This window comes from Taudactylus pleione, unplaced genomic scaffold (genome assembly GCF_031769625.1).
Source record: "Taudactylus pleione unplaced genomic scaffold, aTauple2 ptg000228l, whole genome shotgun sequence".
In the NCBI taxonomy this organism is placed as follows: Eukaryota; Metazoa; Chordata; class Amphibia; order Anura; family Myobatrachidae; genus Taudactylus; species Taudactylus pleione.
Genome location: NW_028284630.1, coordinates 2870894 through 2894279, shown reverse-complemented (window position 1 = coordinate 2894279; position 23386 = coordinate 2870894). Strand labels below are relative to the sequence as shown.

General features: G+C 41.0%; 1 long non-coding RNA gene across 2 annotated transcripts in view; it reads right to left on the bottom strand.

The window, feature by feature from the left end:
* The window catches only part of LOC148517061 (uncharacterized), a 125907-nt gene extending 102792 nt beyond the window's left edge, over nucleotides 1-23115 (bottom strand). For both annotated transcript variants that reach the window (XR_015879333.1, XR_015879334.1), the window contains exon 1: nucleotides 22569-23115. This is a non-coding gene — a long non-coding RNA (uncharacterized LOC148517061). The remainder of the gene's footprint in view (nucleotides 1-22568) is intronic.
* Between the last annotated feature and the right edge of the window lie 271 nt (nucleotides 23116-23386).

The following is a 23386-nucleotide window of genomic DNA, read 5'->3' as shown; positions in this document are numbered from 1 at the left end:
CTGCAGTACATAAAGGGGTGCTACTGTGTTTTCCTGTCCATCAAGGGGCTAGGGCTTCAGTACATAAAGGGGGGCTGTGTCATCCAGGGGTGCTCTGTCAACCCATGGGTGCTATTCTCCAGTGTAAAAAAAGTTAAATAAAATTATCATTCCACAAAAAATAAAAGATCTTTTTTCAGGTTTTTTTGTGTGCTAGCTACGCTAATATTGTTTAGTGGCACTGCCAGCCAGACCGCAGTTTATTATGCACATATTGTGAAACTATAAGTCGTAGCGCAGTGTGTTATTTTTATTCATAAAAAATATTGTGACACTGTAAGTGGTAGAGCAGTGTTTTACTCATAAAAAATCTTGTAACACTGTAAGTTGTAGCAAAATGTGTTATTTTTTCTTATTCATAAAAAAACTTGTGACACTGTAAGAGGTAGCGTAGTGTATTACTCATAAAAAAATCTTTGGACACTAAGTGGTAGTGCAGTGTGTTATTCTTTTCTTATTCATACAAAATCTTGTGACACTAAGTGGTAGCGTAGTGTTTTATTATTTTCTTATACATAAAATATATTGTGACACTGTAAGTGGTAGCACAGTGTTATTATTTTCTTATTTATAAAAAATACTATGGCACTGTAAGTGGTAGTGCAGTGCTTTACTCATAAAAAAATCTTGTGACACTGTAAGTGGTAGCACAGTGTGTTATTCTATTCTTATTCATAAAACATCTTGTGACACTAAGTGCTAGCACAATGTGTTATTCTTTTCTTATTCATAAAAAAGATGGTGAAACTGTAGGTCATTGATACCACAGTTTAATATTGAAATTGAGTACAAATTGACATGTGTGCTGTACCCCACTTCATTACTTTTTGTTGATATGGAGAACAATCAATTGAGAGGAGAGCAGGAACCACAAATTAGTGCATGAGCTGCTGCCAGTGCCACCAGTCATGACCATACTAGTCTGTCTATATTATCTACTAAAGTTGATGCCCAAGGGCATACAGGGCTTAACTTAGGTCATCTAAAATCAAATAACCAATCTTTTACAGTGGTAAAGAAAAAAACATAAAAGGGAAAGTTAGCTGCAGAAAGCCATAAAATTGTCAATATGCCTTTCACCACACACACAGTGGCAAGGTAAGGCGAAGGCCTTTATTTATGACTGGTGGTTCTGCTTCTTATGATGATGTAAGCCCTTCTCCCTGTAGACATTTTTAAAAAATGTAAATCATTAAGGCACAGGAAGCAACTGTGTGCTCAGAAATGTCACAGATCCCTGAGGAGAGACTAAGGGCCTTATTCAGACCCGGTCACAAGTGCTGAGCGCTCACAACCGAGTCGATGTTTGCCCACTGTGCATGCCCACTGGGCATATGGGTCTCGCACCAAAGGGGGTGAGCTGTTGATGGTGATTGACAGCTCGCCCCATTTTGGAGGCGGGCAGGGGGGGTGGCTGGCCAAATGGAGGTGTTCCCAACAGAATGCTAGCTGTTTGGGGGCAGCCCCACTGACATCAGCAATGATGTCAGTGGGGAGCTTCCAGCTCGATCAGAGACCCAACCTTAGGGTCGAGACCCAACCTTAGGGTCTCGTCGCAAGCCCCGATGGTCGTGATGGTCTTGACCATTGCGACCATCACCATGGTCGGTCACTAAGATGTGGGTGGTAACCCACAGCTTAGCTAGCGACCAGGAGCCCACACTAAAATATAGAAGAGGCCGTCCTCATTCAGAGAGAGTGATCGCTTCTTGTGACCGCCTCTGAATGAGGGCCTAAGTGTGTTGGCAGGTGCTATGCGTGAGCCTGACCTTTCCAATACTGTACTCAAAGAGGAGCCTCCTTCCACCACTTGTGCATCCTCTGCAAATGTGGGGATGAGCAGCACAAGTCAACATGCTGACATAGAAATTGAGGATGTGTCTGTGGAAGTGCACCAGGATGAGGAGGATATTTGGGTAGCTGACACTAATAAGGTTGTTGATGATGATGAGAATGTTGATGATGAGGATGTTGTTTGTGTAAATCAGGCCCAAGTGGAAACAGTTGTTGCCCATGATGAGGAAAAGTCCATTGTCATGCCTGGGCATAAAACAAAAAAATCCACTTCTTATTTGTGGAATCATTTCTACCCAAATCCAGACAACAATTATCATGCCATCTGTACCCATTATCATGCTAGAGTAAGTAAAGGTAGGGACCCTAACCATCTAGGAACCTACTCCCTGTTACGTCATTAACAGGGCATCCATCAAAAGTGTTTTCAAAATTCAGAAACTTTGGCTAAAAAGTGACAACAAGCAGTCCAGCATCAGTTAGCTCCCTTCTCTCTGTAAGATCCAAGCACCTGGCATCTTCAACACCAACACCTTTATCAAAGTATCCTCACTCATGATCAGAAGTAGTCCTGTATCTAATTTGATAAGTCTATCTCAGTCCACCCCTATCCTGGATTCCTCAGAACAATGCCTGCTGCTACTGCTGCTGGGAGTGGATTCTTCATCCCAGAAGGGGACCAGGAAGACTACTAGTAGTAGTTCTAATACACAATTGACAGCTAAACAATTCTTTGCAAGGGGTGGCAAGTATGACAGTAGTCACCCAGTTGCACAGTGGATCACTGACACCATAACATCTATGCTGGTATTAGTTGTGTGCCCAATATCCACATAGTGCAGTGGGTTTTAGACAGTTAAGTAAGGTCCTCTGTCCCAACTACCAAATCCCATCTAGATTCCACTTTACTAGAAAAGCAATTCCCAGCCTGTACAGGGACATTAAAAAAACTTAGTTAGGATCCTCCAAAATAACTTTATACCCACTATCCGCTTAACCATGGATATGTGGACAAGTGGAACAGGGCAAAGCAAGATTACATGACTGTAAAAGCCCACTGGGTGGGTGTTATGGTTCCCTAGGCTGCTCCGTATAATCCTCCTAGAACCAGGCTAGCGAGGTCTTCTGCTACTAACAGCCACCCGTTGTTCACTAAGAACTAGAAATGTTCACCTGTACTTAAGTGACCACCTGGACTTAAAACTCGGAGTAGTAGTGGTATACACATATTACCTATGGGAACCAGAGAATAGCATGAGATACTGGATACCAGTAAGATAGTCAGTGGTATGGCAAGAGCCATTAGTTCAACTAGGAGAGCTGGCAGTGCAGCTTGAGAGCCAGTGATGTGGCTTGAGAGCCATTTGTATAAGTTGAAGAACTGATGGTGTGGCTTGAGAGCAAGTGATGTGGCTTTGAGAGCCGATGATACGGCTTAGAGTCAGTAATACAAGTTGGAGAACTGATGGTGCTGCTTGAGAGCCGTTGATGCAACTATGAGAGCCAATGATGCAGCTCAGAGTTAGTAATACAAGTTGGAGAACTGATGGTGCGGCTAAAGACAAGAAATATATTCTGCGCTATGGATGTTACTGTTAGAGCAGCTCCTAATAAAATAATATCAATATGTTATAAATAAAGAGCGCTTGTTCATGAATGTGTATATATAAAACGCAATACCTGTGGGAAAAAAAGGGTTAATAGAAATGTTTAAAGCCCTTTTTGATATTTAGGGAAGTCCATAGAAAACACAAGGGTTAAAATTAAATGCCATGTGGTGCAGTTTAGTTGTGGAGTCAGATGTAAATAGCTAACTGTCTCTCCCTATTGCTGCCTACCTTTGGCGGCTTCCGCTCCGTCCGGCTGGTTCCCTGGAAGAGGTGATCGTCTTCTTTGTCCACGTAAGCGGCGCGATGCTGCAGCGGTGCAGTATGACGTTACAGTGTCTCGGATGTGCGCTAAAACCAATGCATTTCAGGCTCCTGGCCCTTTTTCAAGGATAGCGTCCCTTTCCTGTATGCTCCATTTTATTTAGAAACTCAATTGATTCAATTGAAAACACTAATTCAATAATTCATAATAATTATTATTTTTAAAGGAAATTACACTTAATTATTGAATTAGTGTTTTTAATTGAATCAATTGAGTTTCTAAATAAATTGCTTGTTTGGTCAAAATAGTAACATACTAAAATAAGTAACACCCTCCAATACGTGAATTACAATAAATTGATAACATTAATGAATACTAATTGTATAAATGCAAACACTGTGTCTGAGAATATCTATCATATAAACTTAATTCCTAGAAAAACATAAATTGGACATAAAAACAATAGCTGATAAAAAAAATCTATGTACTCTATGTACAGATCAGTAATCGTATGGAAACTTCATAAGACACTTGGCAAAGGTATAAGTTTTCACAGAAATATTAGTCATAATATGCAGTCACAATGAGAGTACCAACACTCTTACAGACCAATTCAATTAGCAGCCATGAGGGCAATATTTTGTCATTCCAACAATTTCTCTGGCAACATCACACATTTTTGCTTGCATCCCATAGAGGAGTTTAGAGAAATCTGCTGTGTTGGGGTATGATTATTCTCAGTGATATGTGCTATCGCATATCACAACCGCACATCACGAGAATAGAATTGCTCTCTTATACCATTAAACCCTAGCAAGGACTACTCACAACCAGTGTCAAAGTGAGGCATGGAGGGTTGACCGGAGGAATGCAGTGGTAGGGAGTCCATGTTTAAGGGGTGTGACCAACATCCATAGGTGGTGTGGCCAGCCACCTCAGAGGATGGCTAACCTTTAGAGAGGTCATGTTTAGGGCCTCTTTATAAATATATATACACATATATATAGTATAGTAAATAATGATAGTGCATGCATGATAATGTACCAGATTGATAACTACAATGCATTGTGGTTAATACACCATAATCCTGGCCAGTATTTTGTAACATATGCATAGTCTGGAATGAGACAACTAGAGGAGGAGGTGGGCCTCCAGGCATGGGGCCCACCAGGGATTTCCCCTGTTCCCCTGTGGGTCAGTCCAACCATGCTAACAACAACAGACCTGAACTCTCCCTAAGGATCCAAATATTGCCTGACTAGCACCAGATATAGATATCACAGGACCCCTTAATACCAGCTCACATGTCATGCCATGCATATTCAACATGGATAGTAATGTCAATATACAGGTGATAGTTCAGCCAACCTTCCTTAAGTGAATTGTAAGTGAATAGCCATGAGTAGCTCAAGGTCCCAAGATTAGGCAGCAATATTGATGTGCTTCATCCTACATACAATTTCCTCATGGGGATAGTTTTCAGGTGATATTACAAGCAGCTTATATAGCCTGTAATTAGGTAAAACTCTTAACCATGGACACAGTATGAAAAATAACTTAAATGAAATAGCAATAATTAATTTATTTGCTCAATGCATCAATATTGTGAATTGTACAGTACTTCAAGCAGAATTGTGGCAGTTTCTCTCATCTCTATTCTCTAGTTAAAAAATGTTATAGTATGAAGGGTTATTTTAGTTTTATCTAATGTCAGCGCTTGAAATCATAATGAAAAATATGTTATTATTTATTTGATGCGTTTCATTATTTCCTTTGGTATTAGATTCTGCAGTGGCATTGTGAATAGCTCATCTCACTTAAATTATATTTGTCCGTTTGTTTTTTACGCTTTAGTTACAGGGCCAGTATGGTAAAAATACAGTAGTAATTGGAAAATGCATCTACAGTATGCTAACCTGCCTATTGAGATTAGAACTATAACAAGTAAAAGATTCATTGGATAACCAAGATATTGTGACAACCCACTTTTAGAGAAGTGAGTGTAAAGGATCTAGATGATCCACAAGACTTTTAAGAAGGGTAATTGTAACCTCTTTGAGCTGTAGTCTCTTTGTTCCTCTAAACCACTGCTAAAGGCATATGCCTTTGTGTTGTCACGGTTGGGCACTGATTACTACAGCATCATGGGTACCTTATCTATATAATATTGCATAACAATCGTAGAAGGTCTGTCCAATCTCCTACATGTGCAGTTGTAGCTGGAGTGTGCACTACAAGCTTGTTTTCCCCTCCCTCTCAACAGTTCCCACTGCCGCAACAAAGACAGGACAAGTCCACAGCTAGGTGTGAGCAGGGGAGAGATGATAGAGATGGGAACCCAGCAGAAATGTCACAGGGTAAATGAAACAGTGTGTGACCCGCCCCCTGTCAAAATTATTAGTGATATAATGATAATTATCCCAGGATGGTTAGGTGTGGTAGTTCTTTAAATGAGTTCACAATATCTGGTTTTTATTTATTTATTTATTTTTAATTATGGGGTAAATTCAGTCGTGAGTCCACCAGCAGCTCTGGTGGCTTACATACAGTAAGTGTCTTACCGTAGCCTGAATGCTGATTGTACCTCCACAGACTGTGAGAGTAAGTCTTCTATAAAGACATTTCCCACAAAACATTTTGCAGGTAATGGAATCAAATCCTATGTATTTGTTTAAATGTACATATGTATGTATATATTTAACAGCATTGAAACTTTTCAAGACCAGCACGAGAGCAATGGGGATCATTTGTTTAAATCTAATTTTTTTTCTTACCATTTTGTTAAACATGGGATCCTTCGAAACTCTGGATGCATATATCATGTATTTTATATTTTATATATTTTGCTGTGCAAGACTTTTTCTGCAGTAAATATTTCATTGTCCTAAATATGTTATGTTATGCCAAACTAACCACGCTAGAAGTGCACTGAATATAACAGTTTATACTGATAAAGGATTAGTAAGCAACTACAGTTTATTACTGAACACCATTAGTTATTGTAGAACACTGCCAGCATTAAATTACAGTAGCTGCATCCTGCTACTGAATGTTTGTATTCTCCTGTCAGCAGTGAGCAGCTATACATGGCATGTTGACTATTGTATTATAAATAAAAATGTCTGGCCTAAACAACAAAGCTTCCTTGTTTATGTAACAATTCCGGCATCACCTGCATTGGGGTAATGGAGAGAGAGATATTAAAGTTATTTACTGGCTGGGGATAGATCTGCCTGTCCCCAGGCACTGGAGACAACATCCCACAACATGCCCAAGGTCGTAGAGTGAAGGGACATCAGCGCTCACAAAGAGAAGGTATCATGCAGACTTGCCGACATTTAGCTCCCTCCTTCGGGGAGGGAGCTGTAGGGCTTACACAGAAGGGGGCATGGCACAGTCAAAGGGGGCGTGACCCGGCAGTGACTCGTCATTGGGGGCGGAGCATAGGGCGTGACAGCACAATTGCATCATCATGGCTCCGCCCCCTCTTCACAATGCTGATTTTAATGGCATTGTGGAGCAGGGGGTGGAGCCACGATGACACAATTCAGCGCGAATCATGTCACCGCCCCCAGCTGCCGGGCTTTATACTTACAACTGCGTGGGGTGCGGACACACTGCCGGAGGTCGGGAGACTTGCCTGCCTTCCTGGGAGGCCGCGAGCGGCACCCGATTTCTGGGAGGCTCCCAGCCGAATCAGGATGGTGGGCAAGTATGGTATCATGGCATGAATGAAAAGAGCGAAGCACATGAGTGAAGCCAAGGATGGAGGTGTATATATATTAAATAACATCCTGCCAATATGTTTGAAACTCTCAAACCTTTTATATATATTAGAAATATTTGAGCCTCTATATTTACAGGTGACATATAAACACCTAATTTCTCTTAACCATTTTGTTCTCCCTTAAGGTGCTGTGGAATAATTGCTGTGCATTTAAGATAGAACAACAAAATTATAGAAATGTGCGATTTCGTTCTCCAGAAATCCAAATCTACCCGAATTTCGTGAATCCAGACAGATCCTAGTTGCGGTTCTGATCTCCTGAAAAGATCTGCACAGATCCGTGGTGCAGTTCTGATGTCCCCGCAGTTCAGAATTTCGATTTTAAATACAAATTTTGGGTTTTGGATTGCAAAAATTATATGATTTTAGCTGTGTTTTACAATCATTTTATAATTTTTTTTATTGAAAAAACCAAAACCAAAACACTTGAGGATGGTTTTGCAAAACCAAAACACGAAGATGAAGCCAGATCCAAAACTAAAAGAGCACCTCTCTACAAAATGAACAAATGTACACTTTGGGGTAAATTTACTAAGATTCGAGTTTGGTCGAGATTATAATCTCGGGTGAGTTTAGGCATGTTTTTCATCTCGCAAATTTACTAAAGACAAACTCGTGTGAGTTTGGGAGAGAGTTTTCATTTTTCACTGAAAAACTAGGGTGACATTGCAAACTCAAATCAACTAACCACCAGCCAAACTCTGAAGTACTTTTCATGAAAAAGATGCAACTCGGGAATTTACCAACAATCGAGATTACAATCACGAGTGAGAATGTAGCAAACTCGCAGAGAAATTGAAGTTTCAAATAGACCACCTCCTGAGCTGCGAGTTTTGCAGAAACATACTCAGAACAGTATGATTTGTGTATGTTTCTACATGTGTACCTAGCTTAATGTGTTTTTATTTAAAAAAAAATTATGTAGGGATCCCCCAAAAGCATAACCAGCCCTGGACTCCTCAGCCAGTCCTGGTTCCTAAAATTACAAGGAACAAAATGAGTAGGGTACCCCCGTAAAGTAGGAACCAGTGCTGGTTTTGATATAGGGTGGAAAAATTGCGTAATGGTCCCCCTATATTTAAAACCAGCACCGGACCCAAAATGACAGGGGTGTAATGCCACAGACAGGAGCCAAAACATTCTCAACCCAAGCCAGTCAGCCCAAGCCGGGGATCTCAGGGGAGGTAGGGACACCCAAAAAAAGGGGTCTCCCCTCTCCCAAAACCCCACACCATAGAGTAGCCACTGATTAGCTCCAGCTCCTGACATTTCCCATGTGGGCTGGTCAGTGAGTCAGGAGCCAGAGCCAAACAGCAGCTGCTCTACAGTTAGTGGCCGCTGATTGGCTGGCAGCTCCTGACAGTTCACACTGAGCAGTCAGGAGCCATTTAGTGGTGTAAGTGGTCACACACATACACCGCTAATGTAAGTATATATTTCGGGTGCCGGATTGATTTTTTGCCAAGACACCTGGATGCTACAGAGACCAGCGTGAGGATGGAGGTGAATATAAGATTTTTTTTTCAGGCACATCCAAATGGGATTTATGGGGACAAGTGGACATGAACATCTGGCAGTAGGTAAGTATGTGTGAGTGAGGTAGGTATGTAATAAAGCTCTAATGTATATGGTGTGTGTGTTCTGTCTTTTTTTAACTATATATTTTATAGTGGGGGTACAGGTGCCGACCACCTGCTTGCACTTCTAGTTCCACAAATGCCAAAGAGCAGGCATGCTGGTACCTGTAGTTCCACTGTAAAATAGAATAGTTTTCTACTATTTAACACTTTACTACCCCCGTACCTACAGCCCAGAGGTGCGGGGAAGAGCCCTGGGCTTCAGACCAAGCTTGGGGTTTTGGGAGAGGAGGACCCCTTCTTGTGGGGGTCCCCACCTCCCCTGAGATCCCTGGCTTGGGAAGACTGGCTTGGGGTGAGAATGCTTTGGCCATGGAGACATAGTAATAGGGTTGCCTGGCTGTGGCATTACACCCCAGTGTAGTAGCCTGCAGCCCAGTGCTAGTTCCTAAATTACGGGGGAACCCTACTCATTTTGTTCCCCATATGTTTTGGAACCAGGACTGGTTGACCAGTCTGGGGTTGGTTATGCTTTTTTTGGGGAGGGGCAGGGGCTAGGTCACTTTTTAAAAAAAACATTTAACCCATTTTTTACAGGTAGAACACAAAAGAAGCCTTGACATATCTCACTGATAAGTGCAGGCTGCTAGCTCGGGAGAGTTTTGCAGAGAGAAAACACTCATGGGTGAGTAATCTCATCTAAACTTACTAGTAGGGGGAGAAATCTCAATCTGCCTCACCATCGGAAAACTCACTTTCAACTAAGCTCACTTCATAGTAAATTTGCAAGATGAAAATGGGAAATTCACCTAAGATACGGCAATACAAAATCGAGATAAAAAAAACTCGACCAAACTCGAATCTTAGTAAATTTACCCCTATGAATGCTACCTGATACTATTAAACACTTTTTTAAAATAAAAGATTTCTGAATCAAAAAGGAACCCAAAAAAGGACGAGCATCATTCCCGAAATTGATCTGTGGTGTATTAGCACATTTCATAGTAAACAAAAACATAACATGAAAATTAACTTTACTTACAGTTTGTTGCTCCATATGCCAAGTAGAGCGCCATGCATCTCTCGCCACTCACTATGCCATGAGTCGCACCACACAGAGGCCCTGATTCAGAGCCGTACACTCTGACAGCGCTCGCTCTGAATCAGGGCGTCTTTTTTTTTTTTATGGAGCGGCCTCCTGGCCACTCGCATTGCTGTGGGTTGCCACGGGCTTGCGATGAGACCCTTGTGGTAGGATCTCATTGCGGCAATCCCCAGAGAGCTTTCGGCTCAAACAGAGCCGGAAGCTCTCCCACTGACATCACTTGTGATGTCAGTGGGGCCGTCCCCAAATGGTAGGTGTTCTCATAGGAATGCCTCCATCTGTGGAGCCAACCCCCCAGCCTGCCCACCAAAGGGGGCGTGCTGTCACTCAACATCGACAGCACGCCCCCTTTGGTGTGAGACCCGGAGTGACGGATTGCCCATCGCTATCCGGGTCTCGTGCATGCTCACGACGGAGCTGGCTCCATCATGCGCATGCACTCTGGGCCACCATCGACCTGGTTGCAAGCGCTTAGCACTTGTGACCGGGTCTGAATCAGGCCCAGAATGTTACGTAAATGGACCACAGTATAGCACTGGAAAAAAGTCATAATGTGTAATACAACTTATTGTCCACTAGGTGTCACTTTTCCTAAACTACACAGCGCATGCATCTGATTTCCAATGCATTTTCTGTATCACTGCCTGATGATTGGCTGATAGAAACAGTGATTCTGTACAATATTGTACACTGTTTTCCTCATGGAATCAGGACTGTAGAAGAATGTCTAATAAACTTTTAAATCATTAAGTGTGTGAGTCCTGTACTTTTATATTAAAATATTTCAGATGCACGCACAACTCTGTATTACACACTGACTGTGCATTTCAAGCTGCACACTTGCGTCAATGTCGGCGCTGTCCCAGACTACTGATTTCATGACTCTAGGGAGTAGTAGCAGGCTATTTGAAAGAGGGATCTCTGTATTACAAACTGACTGTGCATTTTAACACACACACTTGCGGCACTGTCAGCGCTGTCCCAGACACTATAGTGATTTCATGATTTTAGAAACTAGTAGCGGGATCTGTTTAAAAGTGAGGTCTCTGTATTACAAACTGTGCATTTTAAGGTGCACGCTTGTGGCACTGTCAGCATGTCAGCACTGTGGTGGCTACCAGATCTAGTGGTTGCAATGTGTGACACAATGAGATCTCTTGCACATTCCCAGTGGAGCAGCTCCATACATCAGTCGCACTATGCTGTGGTGTATGGAGGATAATAGTACTACGCATGCCCAGTGGGTCGGGAGTCACACACAGTAAGTACCAGACTTAGACATTATAGTGATTTCATGACTTTAGGGACTAGTAGTGAGCTGTTTGAAAGAGGGATCTCTGTATTACAAACAGACTGTGCATTTTAAAATGCACACTTGCGGCACTGTCCCAGACACTAGAGTGATTTCCTGATTTTAGGGACTAGTAGCGGGCTGTTTGAAAGAGGGATCTCTGTATTACAAACTGACTGTTTTAAAATGCACACTTGCGGCACTGTTGGCACTGTCCCAGACACTATACTGATTTCATGATTTTAGAAACTAGTAGCGGGCTCTGCATTTTAAGGCGCACACTTGTGGCATTGTCGGCATGTCGGCACTGTGGTGGCTGCCAGATCTGGGGGCTGCAACGGGCGACACAATGGGAACTCTGGGACATGCCCAGTGGAGCCGCTTCATATGCCAGTCACTCTATGGTGTGGCATATCGAGGATCATAGTACTATGCATGCCCAGTGGGTGGGAGTCAGACACAATGTGATCTCTGGTGCATGCCTAGTGGAGCCGTTCCAAACGACAGTTGCGCTATGCTGTGGCATATGGAGGATCATAGTACTATGCATGCCCAGTGGCTCAGGAGTCACACAATGGGATCTCTGGCACATGTCCAGTGGAGCGGCTCCATACATCAGTCGCACTATGCTGTGGTTTATGGAGGATCATAGTACTATGCTTGCCCAGTGGGTCAGAAGTCACACACAGTGCATCCCAGACTTAGACATTATAGTGATTTCATGACTTTAGGGACTAGTAGCGGACTGTTTGAAAGAGGGATATCTGTATTACAAACTGACTGTGCATTTTAAAATGCACACTTGCAGCCCTGTCGGCGCTGTTCCAGACACTATAGTGATTTCATGATTTTAGGAACTAGTAAATGGGTCTGTTTTAAATTGAGGTCTCTGTATTACAAACTGATTGTGCATTTTAAGGCACATACTTGCGGCACTATCGGCATGGTAGTGCTGTGGTGGCAGCCAGATCTGGGGGTTGCAATATGCGACACACTGGGATCTCTGGCGTATGCCCAGTGGAGCCGCTCTATACGCCAGTCGCGCTATGCTATGGCATACGGAGGATCATAGTATTATGCATGCCCAGTGGGCCAGGAGTCACACACAATGAGATCTCTGGCACATGCCCAGTGGAGTCGCTCCATATGCCAGTCGAGCTATGCTGTGGCGTATGGAGGATCATAATACCATGCATGCCCAGAGGGTCGGGAATCACACGCAGTGCATCCCAGACTAAGACACTATAGTGATTTCATGAGTTTAGGGACTAGTAGCGGGCTGTTTGAAAGAGGGATCTCTGTATTACAAACTGAGTGTGCATTTTAAAATGCATAGTCACTTTGTAATACAGAGATCCCTCTTTCAAACAGCCCGCTAATAGTCCCTAAAGTCATGAAATCACTATAATGTCTAAGTCTGGGATGCACTGTGTGTGACTCCTGGCCCACTGGGCATGCATTGTATTATGATCCTCCACAGCATAGCTTGACTGGCATATGGAGTGACTCCACTGGGCATGCGCCAGAGCTGTTGAGCTGTTGTGTTGGTCCAAAATGATGGTGGAACCCTACACATTCCCCCCCCCCATCATTTTATTAACCAGGACATTCATAGTGGCACATTAGTTGTCCTAGCAGATGGGAGATGGTGTCCTTGGCAATTATCACCATTCCACACCTTTTCAGGACACAAGGACAGACGTTGACCTGACTGCTTATATGGCTAACAGAGCATCCTTTATTATGGTAATGAAAGGTTCTTGCTTGCTTTGGGGGATGGGACCTGATGCACTGTGTGTGACTCCCGACCTACTGGCCAGGCGTAGTACTATGATCCTCCATATGCCACAGCATAGCACAACTGGCATATGAAGCGGCTCCACTGGGCATGCAGAGACCCCACTTTCAACCAGCCTACTAGTAGTTTCTAAAGTCAATAAATTATCATAGTGTCCAAGTCTGGGACAGCGCCCACAGTGTGCGTATTAAAATGCATTGTCATTTTCTAATACAGAGACCCCACTTTCAAACTGCCCACTACTAGTTTCTAAAGTCAAGAAATCATTATAGTGTTCAAGTCTGGGACAGCGCCGACTGTGTCGACATTGACTTCAACCGCACAGTCAGTTTGTATAACATTGACCTCACTTTTAAACAGAGCCCTCTACTAATTACTAAAGTCGTGAAATCACTATAGTGTCCAAGTCTGGGACAGCACCAAAAGTGCCAACATTGACTTCAACCGCACAGTCAGTTTGTAATATAGAGACCTCACATTTAAATGGAGCCCACTACTGATTTCTAAAGTCATGAAATTACTATTGTGTCCAAGTCTGGGACAGTGCCGACTGAGCCGCAAGTTTGCATCTTAAAATGCACTGTCAGTTTGTAATACAAAGACCCCACTTTCAAACATCCCACTACTAGTTTCTAATGTCAAGAAATCATTATAGTGTCAAAGTCTAGGATAGCGCCGACTGTGCTGACATTGACTTCAACCGCACAGTCAGTTTGTAAAACATTGACCTCACTTTTAAACAGAGCACACTACTAATTTCTAAAGTTACGAAATCACTATAGTCTGGGACAGTGCATTGTGCATCTTATAGTGGGTAAGATGGCTGCCAGAGACCACCGCTTCACCCCAGGCAAGCTTCTTCTCCTGGTAAAGTGGAGAGACAGACCTCTATCCAACAACCAGGAGAAGCAGCTCACCTATTGGAGAGCTACTAGTCCCTAAAATCAGGAAATCACTCTAGTGTCTGGGACAGCGCTTACAGTGCCAACAGTTCCGCAAGTGTGCACTTTAAAATGCACAGTCACTTTGTAATACAGAGATCCCTCTTTCAAACAGCCAGCTAATAGTCCCTAAAGTCATGAAATCACTATAATGTCTAAGTCTGGGATGCACTGTGTGTGACTCCTGGCCCACTGGGCATGTATTGTTGTATTATGATCCTCCACAGCATAGCTTGACTGGCATATGGAGTGACTCCACTGGGCATGTGCCAGAGATACCAGTGTGTCGCACATTGCAACCCCTAGATCTGGCAGCCACCACAGTACTAACATGCCAACAGTGCTGCAAGTATGTGCCTAAAAAAGCACAATCAGTTCGTAATACAGAGACTTCAATGTTAAACAGACCCAGTTACTAGTTTCTAAAATCAGGAAATCACTATAGTGTCTGGGACAGCACCAACAGCACCGACAGTGCCGCAAGTGTGCGTCTTAAAACGCACTGTCAGTTTTTAATACAAATACACCACTTTCATTGTGTGTGACTCCTGACCCACTGGGCAAGTGTAGTACTATGATCCTCTGAGTTGGCAGCCACCACAGCGCCGACATGCCGACAGTGCTGCAAGTGTGCACTTTAAAATGCACAATCAGTTTATAAAACAGAGATCCCTCTTTCAAACAGTCTGCTACTAGTTCCTAAAGTCATTAAATCACTATAGTGTTTAAGTCTGGGATGCACTGTGTGTGACTCCTGACCCACTTGGCATGCATAGTACTATGATTCTCCATATGCCACAGCATAGCGCAACTGGTGTATGGAGTGACTCCACTGGGCATGCGCCAGAGATCCCATGGCAACCCCCGGAGCTGGCAGCCACCACAGCACCGATGTGCTGACAGTGCCGCAAGTGTGCGTTTTAAGATGCACAATCAGTTTGTAATACTCACTTTTAAACAGCCCACTACAAGTTTCACTATAGTGTCTAAGTCTGGGACAGCGCCCAAAAAAATTATTATTTTCCAGGGCTCGAACCCGGGATAAGCACTGTTGCAAAGCGATCACCTAACCTCTAGCCCACATGCCAGCTATATCAAGAACCATACACAGTGGGCTCATCCTTGTGCACTCCACCCACCACTGTTTTTAATACTAAAAAAAAATGTGTCTTCCTTCAAAATATTATACTAGTACATATATACACAGTACCTCACCATTAGAGAATAATTCATCCCGTCTCAATGAAAGCTGTGCGTGCATCTCATTGATCTACAGTATCGGTTATACCATCATAACAACATGGCAACTACACTACTGTACAGTTATGTACAGTATGTGTACTGCTTTGCATCCCGTTCTAAGAGCTTATGTGGTATTAAAAAGATTGGTTGTACGAACATGCAAATACCGTGCATGAATGTGATATCCATCCAATTTAACAGTATGGTATTCAGTACAAATTTCATCAGTGGAGCACTCGCCACTGAGCGGTTAAGCGCTGTATTACATGCTATAGTGTATCTTTCATTGAAGAATACCACGGTACGCCAAAGTCCAGCCATCATGTAACGTTCCATGGCTCGACATAGAGGCCTGAATGGCACACTATGAGCAACAAACTAGCTGGGAACATCTGTCTATTTTCTACTTAACGTCTTCTGTTTCCATAACCCATAGTCGTGCTCAGACATTACAGTACATCTTAGATGCAGTGTAAAAAAGGATTAATATCTTCAGTATCTCCTCTACTCATTTTCCAAGTTAGAAAGGTGCCTTGGCAGACAGTGCATCTCAGTCTTTCCCTCCCCTTCTCGGTTTCTGTGCACTTTCCCTAAGTACTCAGTGGATTGGTTTTGACAAGACAGTACTGCATGACTAGGCATCTTTAAAAGATACTTAGCAGTTCTATTATTCTTGGACAAAAGGATGCAACACTCATCTGACCAATAATTCTCCTGTTCCGTGCAGTAATATTCTGCATCATGAATGCTTATTTGGAAAACGTGTTACTCAATAAGCCATTTCATTTGCTGAAAATTAAATTAGCCCCTATGAAAAAATAAATTTGCCAGCACATGTACAGATTTCAACCTTATCTGTTCACCTCTCTTTACACTTCAATGAGCAAGGGAGAATAAACCAGATTATTCTTTGTGGATGCCTGAGGCATATTTTCCCAAACACAGTGAACCATAGGGTTTGAAAAGCAAGCAGTGATACAGAGAATGAGAATATCGTTATATTGCATTTGTTTACTTTTCTACCCAAAAATAACTTTATATATATATATATATATATATATATATATGTATATATATACACACACACACATTTTGAATTGGATTTTTGTATCTACGTATCATTATTATATTGAGCACAAATAACAAAATCCTACATAATCAATGTTTTATTCTTTCTGACAAACACACAATACTTCTATTTTTCTACATTGTGTAATCCTACAGTTCTGTCTACAGTACACTGATCTAAAGCAACCTAGCATGACAGTTTGTAAGAAATACGTGTTCCTGAAATATTAACAATTAGGTTTTGTTATATCCAGAAGAGGAACTGGAGGATCTGAGAACAAAGTACTAAGGTTGAACCAGGAACATCACTGATTATTATTGATGATGATGATTATGATGATGCTAATAATAATAATATAAGGCATTGGAGTGGAAAAGTTTAATATTCTGAAAGGGTTATGAAAATATCAGCAACATTTCCTAATAATGCATGTTGTCAGGACAGGAACCAAAGTGGACCAAATTACATATGCACTGCAAAATGCCTTGGTTTTCCCCCAAAGCATCTAGATGATCCACCCAGCATACATTACATCAAGCTGTACACTGCAGTACTTTTGGGAAGTGTCTCCATAAACTAGAATATGGAGAGTCAGAAAAGTCTCATCAGTCCATTCTACCCACCACTCTAGAAACAGTGTTTCTCCTAAAATAATTTTCAGTTTAGTCATATTTAAGGAAAAATTAATCATGAGAGTAAGGGAACACAGGGTCCATTTTTATTAGGCAGCAGTTTTTTGTGTGTAACATTTTATATTGTACATACTGTAATTACAGTTTTATTTACATTGTTAGGGGAACATCTAAAGAAGATTCAATTGGTCTCGAGTTGGTCAAAAATGAACTTGGTTTACAAACCTGCGGCTGCAAGTTTTTGCAATTCACTTACAAATTCACATTAAGTTAACATAGATTTCAATAGGAGTTAACGTAGGTTTTAGATTGCAGCTCCAGACTAGGTGAAATGTAAGGAAAAACCTTATTTTAAATTAAAAAAGACAGCACACAGGACAGTACACTATGACACCCCTCCCAATGAATAATACATTTTAAAATACTTTGCTCATGAGCAGCGCCGGCTCCTACCTTCTTTGATGAGGGGGGCTGCCGCCACTGAAAACAGCAGGCCAGGTCACTTACCACAGGCTCCTGCCTCCTCACTGGGTCCTAGCGCCTGCATAATCGATCTGTCAGGTGCCAGGACCAGCGTATGCGCACAGTGGCGTGGAGCTGCGCATGCCACCGACATCCAAAGGGCTGCATCCTCTGCTGGTTAGGGCTGGCAGAAAGGTAGATTAGCGGCTTCCTCCTGGAAACCGCTCTCTGCTAATAGCAGCCCAGACTGGCAGTCCCAGGATGAGGAGACACCTCCCCCTGGGGCTACCTGTTGTATATGTCACTGGCAGGTGGCGCTTCTAATAGGAAGCCACTGCCAATCACAGTGTAGAGAGTGCAGACACAGACTGCACTGACTACACTGAGGTGGTGGATTTTGCTGGTGGGGCTGCAGCCTCGCAGCCCTTAGGTAAAATCTGTCACTGCTTATGACCATTAATAGCCTCTACATGGTCCTGTTATTTCATTTGCCAGTTTTATGGGAGTACAGGATGATTTTCCAGCTCTTTCACGTAGGTTGCACTCTGCAGAATAAAACATGCAATATTTGTGACTTGTTGTTTCTAATTGTGAGGCTATCAGGAGCATGTTTTATAAAAATATCCCACAAAATGTTCGGAATGTTAAACCGTGAGCACAGGGCATAGAACCCACAGCTAATCGAATCGCCCTCCTAGACTACTGCAATGTTGCAACTATGAGTACAGCAGCATCAGTTACCTGTCTCCACAAAATAATATTTGTTTTTGAGTAATGTTTGATGTTTGAATTAAAATAAAAAAATTATAAATACTATTAAGTGTAGCCATTTAACCTCAAACAAGCAGAAAAGACAACATTGTAAAGTTAATTTTAATGAATTTTCATTGATAATTGTAAATGGAAAATTTGAATTTAGATTTAAAATGTTTAATTCAAGTTAATAGTTTAGCAGTTGTAAAATATACACTAAATAAAGCTGTTTCAATCTAACTTTTAATTTTCTCTCCAGTTCCAAGAAGTAATCTGATGTGAAAGTAGAAAAATAAAAGTTATTAAAAGCAAAGTGGTACAAGTTTGCAATAATCAGAACAGAATAATACTGTGTAATTTCTAACCTTTTCTTCTAAGTCTTGCCCATCTATTTATAATAATGAAATATAATTTGTTCTTTCATACCAGAGCTTTGAAAAACATTCTGTAGTGATATGTATAGTGCCCCAGATTACTTCTAATTGATTCACTGCAGCTATTTCAAATAGATATCTCTGTAGGTATTTACTAAGCTGCAGTATTTAGATGTTAATTAGATTGATTGCTCAAGATAACCTGGCCTCATCTGATATATATATGACTTTTTGTTTATCAGCAAATCAGTGAAATGGTCAGATAGTGAATTAATATGACTGTTCCTAATAAAAACACCATGCTGATCTTAGAATTTAACAAATTATACCATTATATATTGAAGTGTGTATGTTTTATCATAATCTCACAGATAATTTGTTTGGTTCCCAAACTTTATTGAGTCTTTAGCACTTTTTTTCATGGCACCCCTAGGCAAAAAGCTTTTGTTTATTTAAAAAAATAGCAGCAATTATTAAATTAAGTAAATTGTGTTTACCTGTCTTCAGTTATGTGCTGGTGGATAGGGTTGCACTTCTTTTTGACCACAGATTTAATGATTGGCTGCTGCCAGCACTGGTATTGCTTATCATATTACCTATAAATAATTTGATTTGGCCCTGACCCACCTCTGCCAATCCCCAGGGTGACATAGTACCCAATTTGGGGACCACTGCTTTAAGAAAGGGTGTAGTAACAGTAGGTGCAGGGAGTGCAACCGTTATGGGACCTGGGCCATCCAGTAATTTTGAATTGGCTGTCATGGGGACAGCTGGCTTTATCTCTGGTGGAAATGTGGCTGTATGTAACTACAATTTTACCCATTCTGGCTAGTTTATTAGCGAATCACAGATTTCTTATATACCACATTACAGTATATAATACATAGTTAGGATTAAGGAGACTATATCATTTTATATATTTAAATTTTGAATACTTGCTATATGCCTTCTGCCCATTGGTCCAGCTTAGTCTATTGATAGACTGATAAGTGCTTTGACATTATTACCAGTATCAGCACATATTGTTAATGTTTAATACTGTATATGTATTTTTATTGTGTTGTTTAATTTATTGGTATGAGATCTACTGATGCATAATAAAACTTTCATTATATATACATGTGGTCCACAATTTTTATTAATAATATTTCTACCCATTATGCTATATTTAAATATCCACAGAGAATATTGTCTTAGTAGTTAAAGATCTAGCAATGGTTTATTCTGTTGTATGTTCTGTTCATTTTTCAATGGTTGATATACCTTGATTCCCAGCAGCTGTTTTTACTATTCCTTTATAAAAAAAAAATCTCTAGAGCGCTTAAGTGGAATTCCTTTTTTGGTGCATTCTAAATAGTTTGTAATATTATTTTAGACATAAATATAGCTTAGGAGATAAATATATGTGTAACCAGTAGGGTTAATGGTAGTTGTTTTGTGACCCTTTCCCACTTTTATTTACTAATGTAAGTTTTGCAAATCGTTTTGGTATTAGAACAAGGCTATCTTGTTTTGATATGTTGTTCAAACCTGAGCAGGGCATTTTGTGGTATGCACAGATAATTTAGGTTGTTATTGGGGGCAAAAATGTCAATAAGGTGGTTCACAGGACACCATGGCGTTGGCATATTTCACAAAGGTAAACACCCCATATTTTATAGTATTCCGGCAATACTGCCCCTTATTGCTAATAAAGGTAGGATATTAACGTATGTGTTCTGGGGAGGCACCTCCCCTAATTTCAAGGGGTTAAAAAGAATATTCATGTGACATGTTGGCCCCTTGTAACTGGAGACAATATGGATGAATGGTGTCAAGTATCCACTTTCTTTAATCTGGGTGATTTATTAAGACAAACAAGGTTCCCCATGGATCATTGAAGTCAATGCATTGAATGAAAACCTTAGCTAAGTATCTCTTTTTTATATCTGATGAGTATATAAACCTTATCTGCTTATATATATATATATTATATATATATATATATATATATATATACACACATTGTTATTTATCTATTGTTTAACAATAAACTGTTGTTCATTTATATAATCTTATAAACCTGATTCTGTTTGTCTTTACTCAATAACGACCCTTTTTCAATGATAGAAAGTAGTAGTCCAGTGTTGACAAAGTTTCAACTTATTACATATAAACTGTTTTCCTGGATCTTTACACTATGAGCTTATTATATTACATGGTGAGCAATTTATCTTTATCTTCCGAGATTTTTATTTTAAAACTATTTTACACTTTTATATTTAACCTATTTTTCCGTGGTTGTGATTAAATAATAAAAAATAGAATGGCATCCAGGATTAATTTATGTTGCCCCTCTGAGAACCCTATATGATGATTAAGAAAAGATTCAACAGTTCTTTCACCTTAAATATTCTGTGGAATATATTTAGAGAAAGAGATTAGACATCTACTGAATCTGATTATTGGAGAATATGACCTGTGTCTCTTATACGGGATCTCTTTTTGGCAACATAATCTTGAAGATGATGGTCAACAAAAAAGATATATCCTATTTGACTGCATATGTAGGGGATGTAGGGTACATAGGCCCTCATTCAGAGGTGGTCATAAGAAGTGATCGCTCTCTCTGAATGAGGGCGGATGCTTCTTTTTTGATGTGCAGCCTCCTGGTCGTTAGTTAAGCTGTGGGTTACCCCCCACAGTATAATGACGGACCAGGTTGATGGTCGCGATGGTGATCACCATCACAACCATCGGGGCTTACAACCAGACCCTAGGGTTGGGTCTGGGCACTCGTAAGCCCCAGGGAGCTTTCTGCTCTGATGGAGCAGGAAGCTCCCTACTGACATCACTGATGATGTCAGTGCGGCCACCCACAAAATGGTAGGCGTTCGTTAAGGAACGCCTCCATTTTGGAAACCACCCCCCCGACCCGCCTACCAAATGGGGCGAGCTGTTGATCAACATTGACAGCTGCCCCTTTGGTAATGAGCTCCAGGGCTTGCGCAAGCGCAGTGCGGCCGATGTGTGTGCGCAGGACTAACCATCGAGACGGTTACGAGTGCATCGGCGCTTGTGACCGACTCTGAATAAGGTCCATAGTGCTTTTACAATATGGTCAAATATAAGGTGGACTTAGTATGCATAAATTACTATCACACATTATTATCCAGGAATTCAACCAAGCAATTGTTATTATTTACTTATAATACTGTAGTGAATAACACTACACTTCCTGGCGCTGATATTATATGATTGATAATATTAAATATCACCAGCTGCAAGTAAAGGGTCTAGTTAGGACCCTAGGAATAACAAAAAATGAAGAGATTTTTTATTTACTGCCCATAGTGGTATACTAATTGCATCTAATAATTGAAGTAAATACACAGATCTGGTGTTTGCTTTCTATTGGTACACAGGAGGCTTATATATAATTGAACATCAATGGTTTTAATCAAATCTAAACAATAGACAACCTAAAAGTATAAATACAGTTGATAATTTCATAATTAATGTAACAGCATATAAAGAAGTGTTGATTCTAGTATAATAAAATTGCCTTTTTGAATTGGACTTATATAGAAAACCTTGTATGCATACAGAGTTTTTAAATTCTCACTCCTGCAGTGAGATAATCAGTGTACCCAGCTCATTAGGTCCTGATAGTTACAAATGTATCTTTTGTATTTATGATTTAAAACAAATATGTTGCAATAAAAAAGTAATTATGTTGCAATTGTGCTCACAAACCAGCCTGAAAAAATAGCAATCCGCAGCAATAAATGATATACTGGCATCCCAGTAAAATTCACAATGTGTTGTGGTTTAAAAGTAAGTGGTTGGTTACCTCAATCAAATTTGGGTGCGTAGGTTTCCACCTGTAGATCTCCAACTCAATGTAATGAACATGGCCCCACAGGGTATCCAAATCTGGGTACCTTCCTCCGTGTAAGTACTGGGTCACAATGGACCATATTGAAGATTGTATGCGGTGGTAATTGCCGCTGCTGCTAGTACTCCTGAGGACCAGGTAGTGGTGTCTGTAACGAGAACGGGTGGCCGGCAACAGTAGGATGTACAGTAGATGCGGCAATGGTGAACAGCCGCTGGTGCTAGTGTTCCTATGGACTAGATGGTAATGTCCATACAGGAATAGGTGGCCAGCAGCCGTGGTCAGGAGCAGTAGTGGTGAAGGAGCAGCTACTGCTGCTGGTGTTCCTGCAATTTGTCCATGCAGGATAAGGTGGCCGGCAACAATGAGGAAGCGATGGACTTGGCAATGCTGGTAAAATCCTGTGAGCCAGCCAGGAGCTGGATCGGGTGGCTGGCAATAGGCTGGTCTGGAGTGTGAGCGTTATGGGAAGGTAATGGTCAATGTGTTGCGTCCCATCAAATACCGGGACTTTCTCAAGACTAAAGACTCAAGTCCATAGTGTCTCCTTATATTCCTCCAAAATCACATAGATTAACGTTTTAATATGTTGCACCTGATTCCAATTCTTTATGCATTATCACTCTATTTTAAATATTTCAGTCTCATGCGTGTGTCTTAAATTTATACTGAATAAACATATTAAAACATATTATTCTTATAATAAACTAATATTTGTTATTAATATACAATGAAAATAAATAAATGAATAAAAACGAATAAATAATTTATAT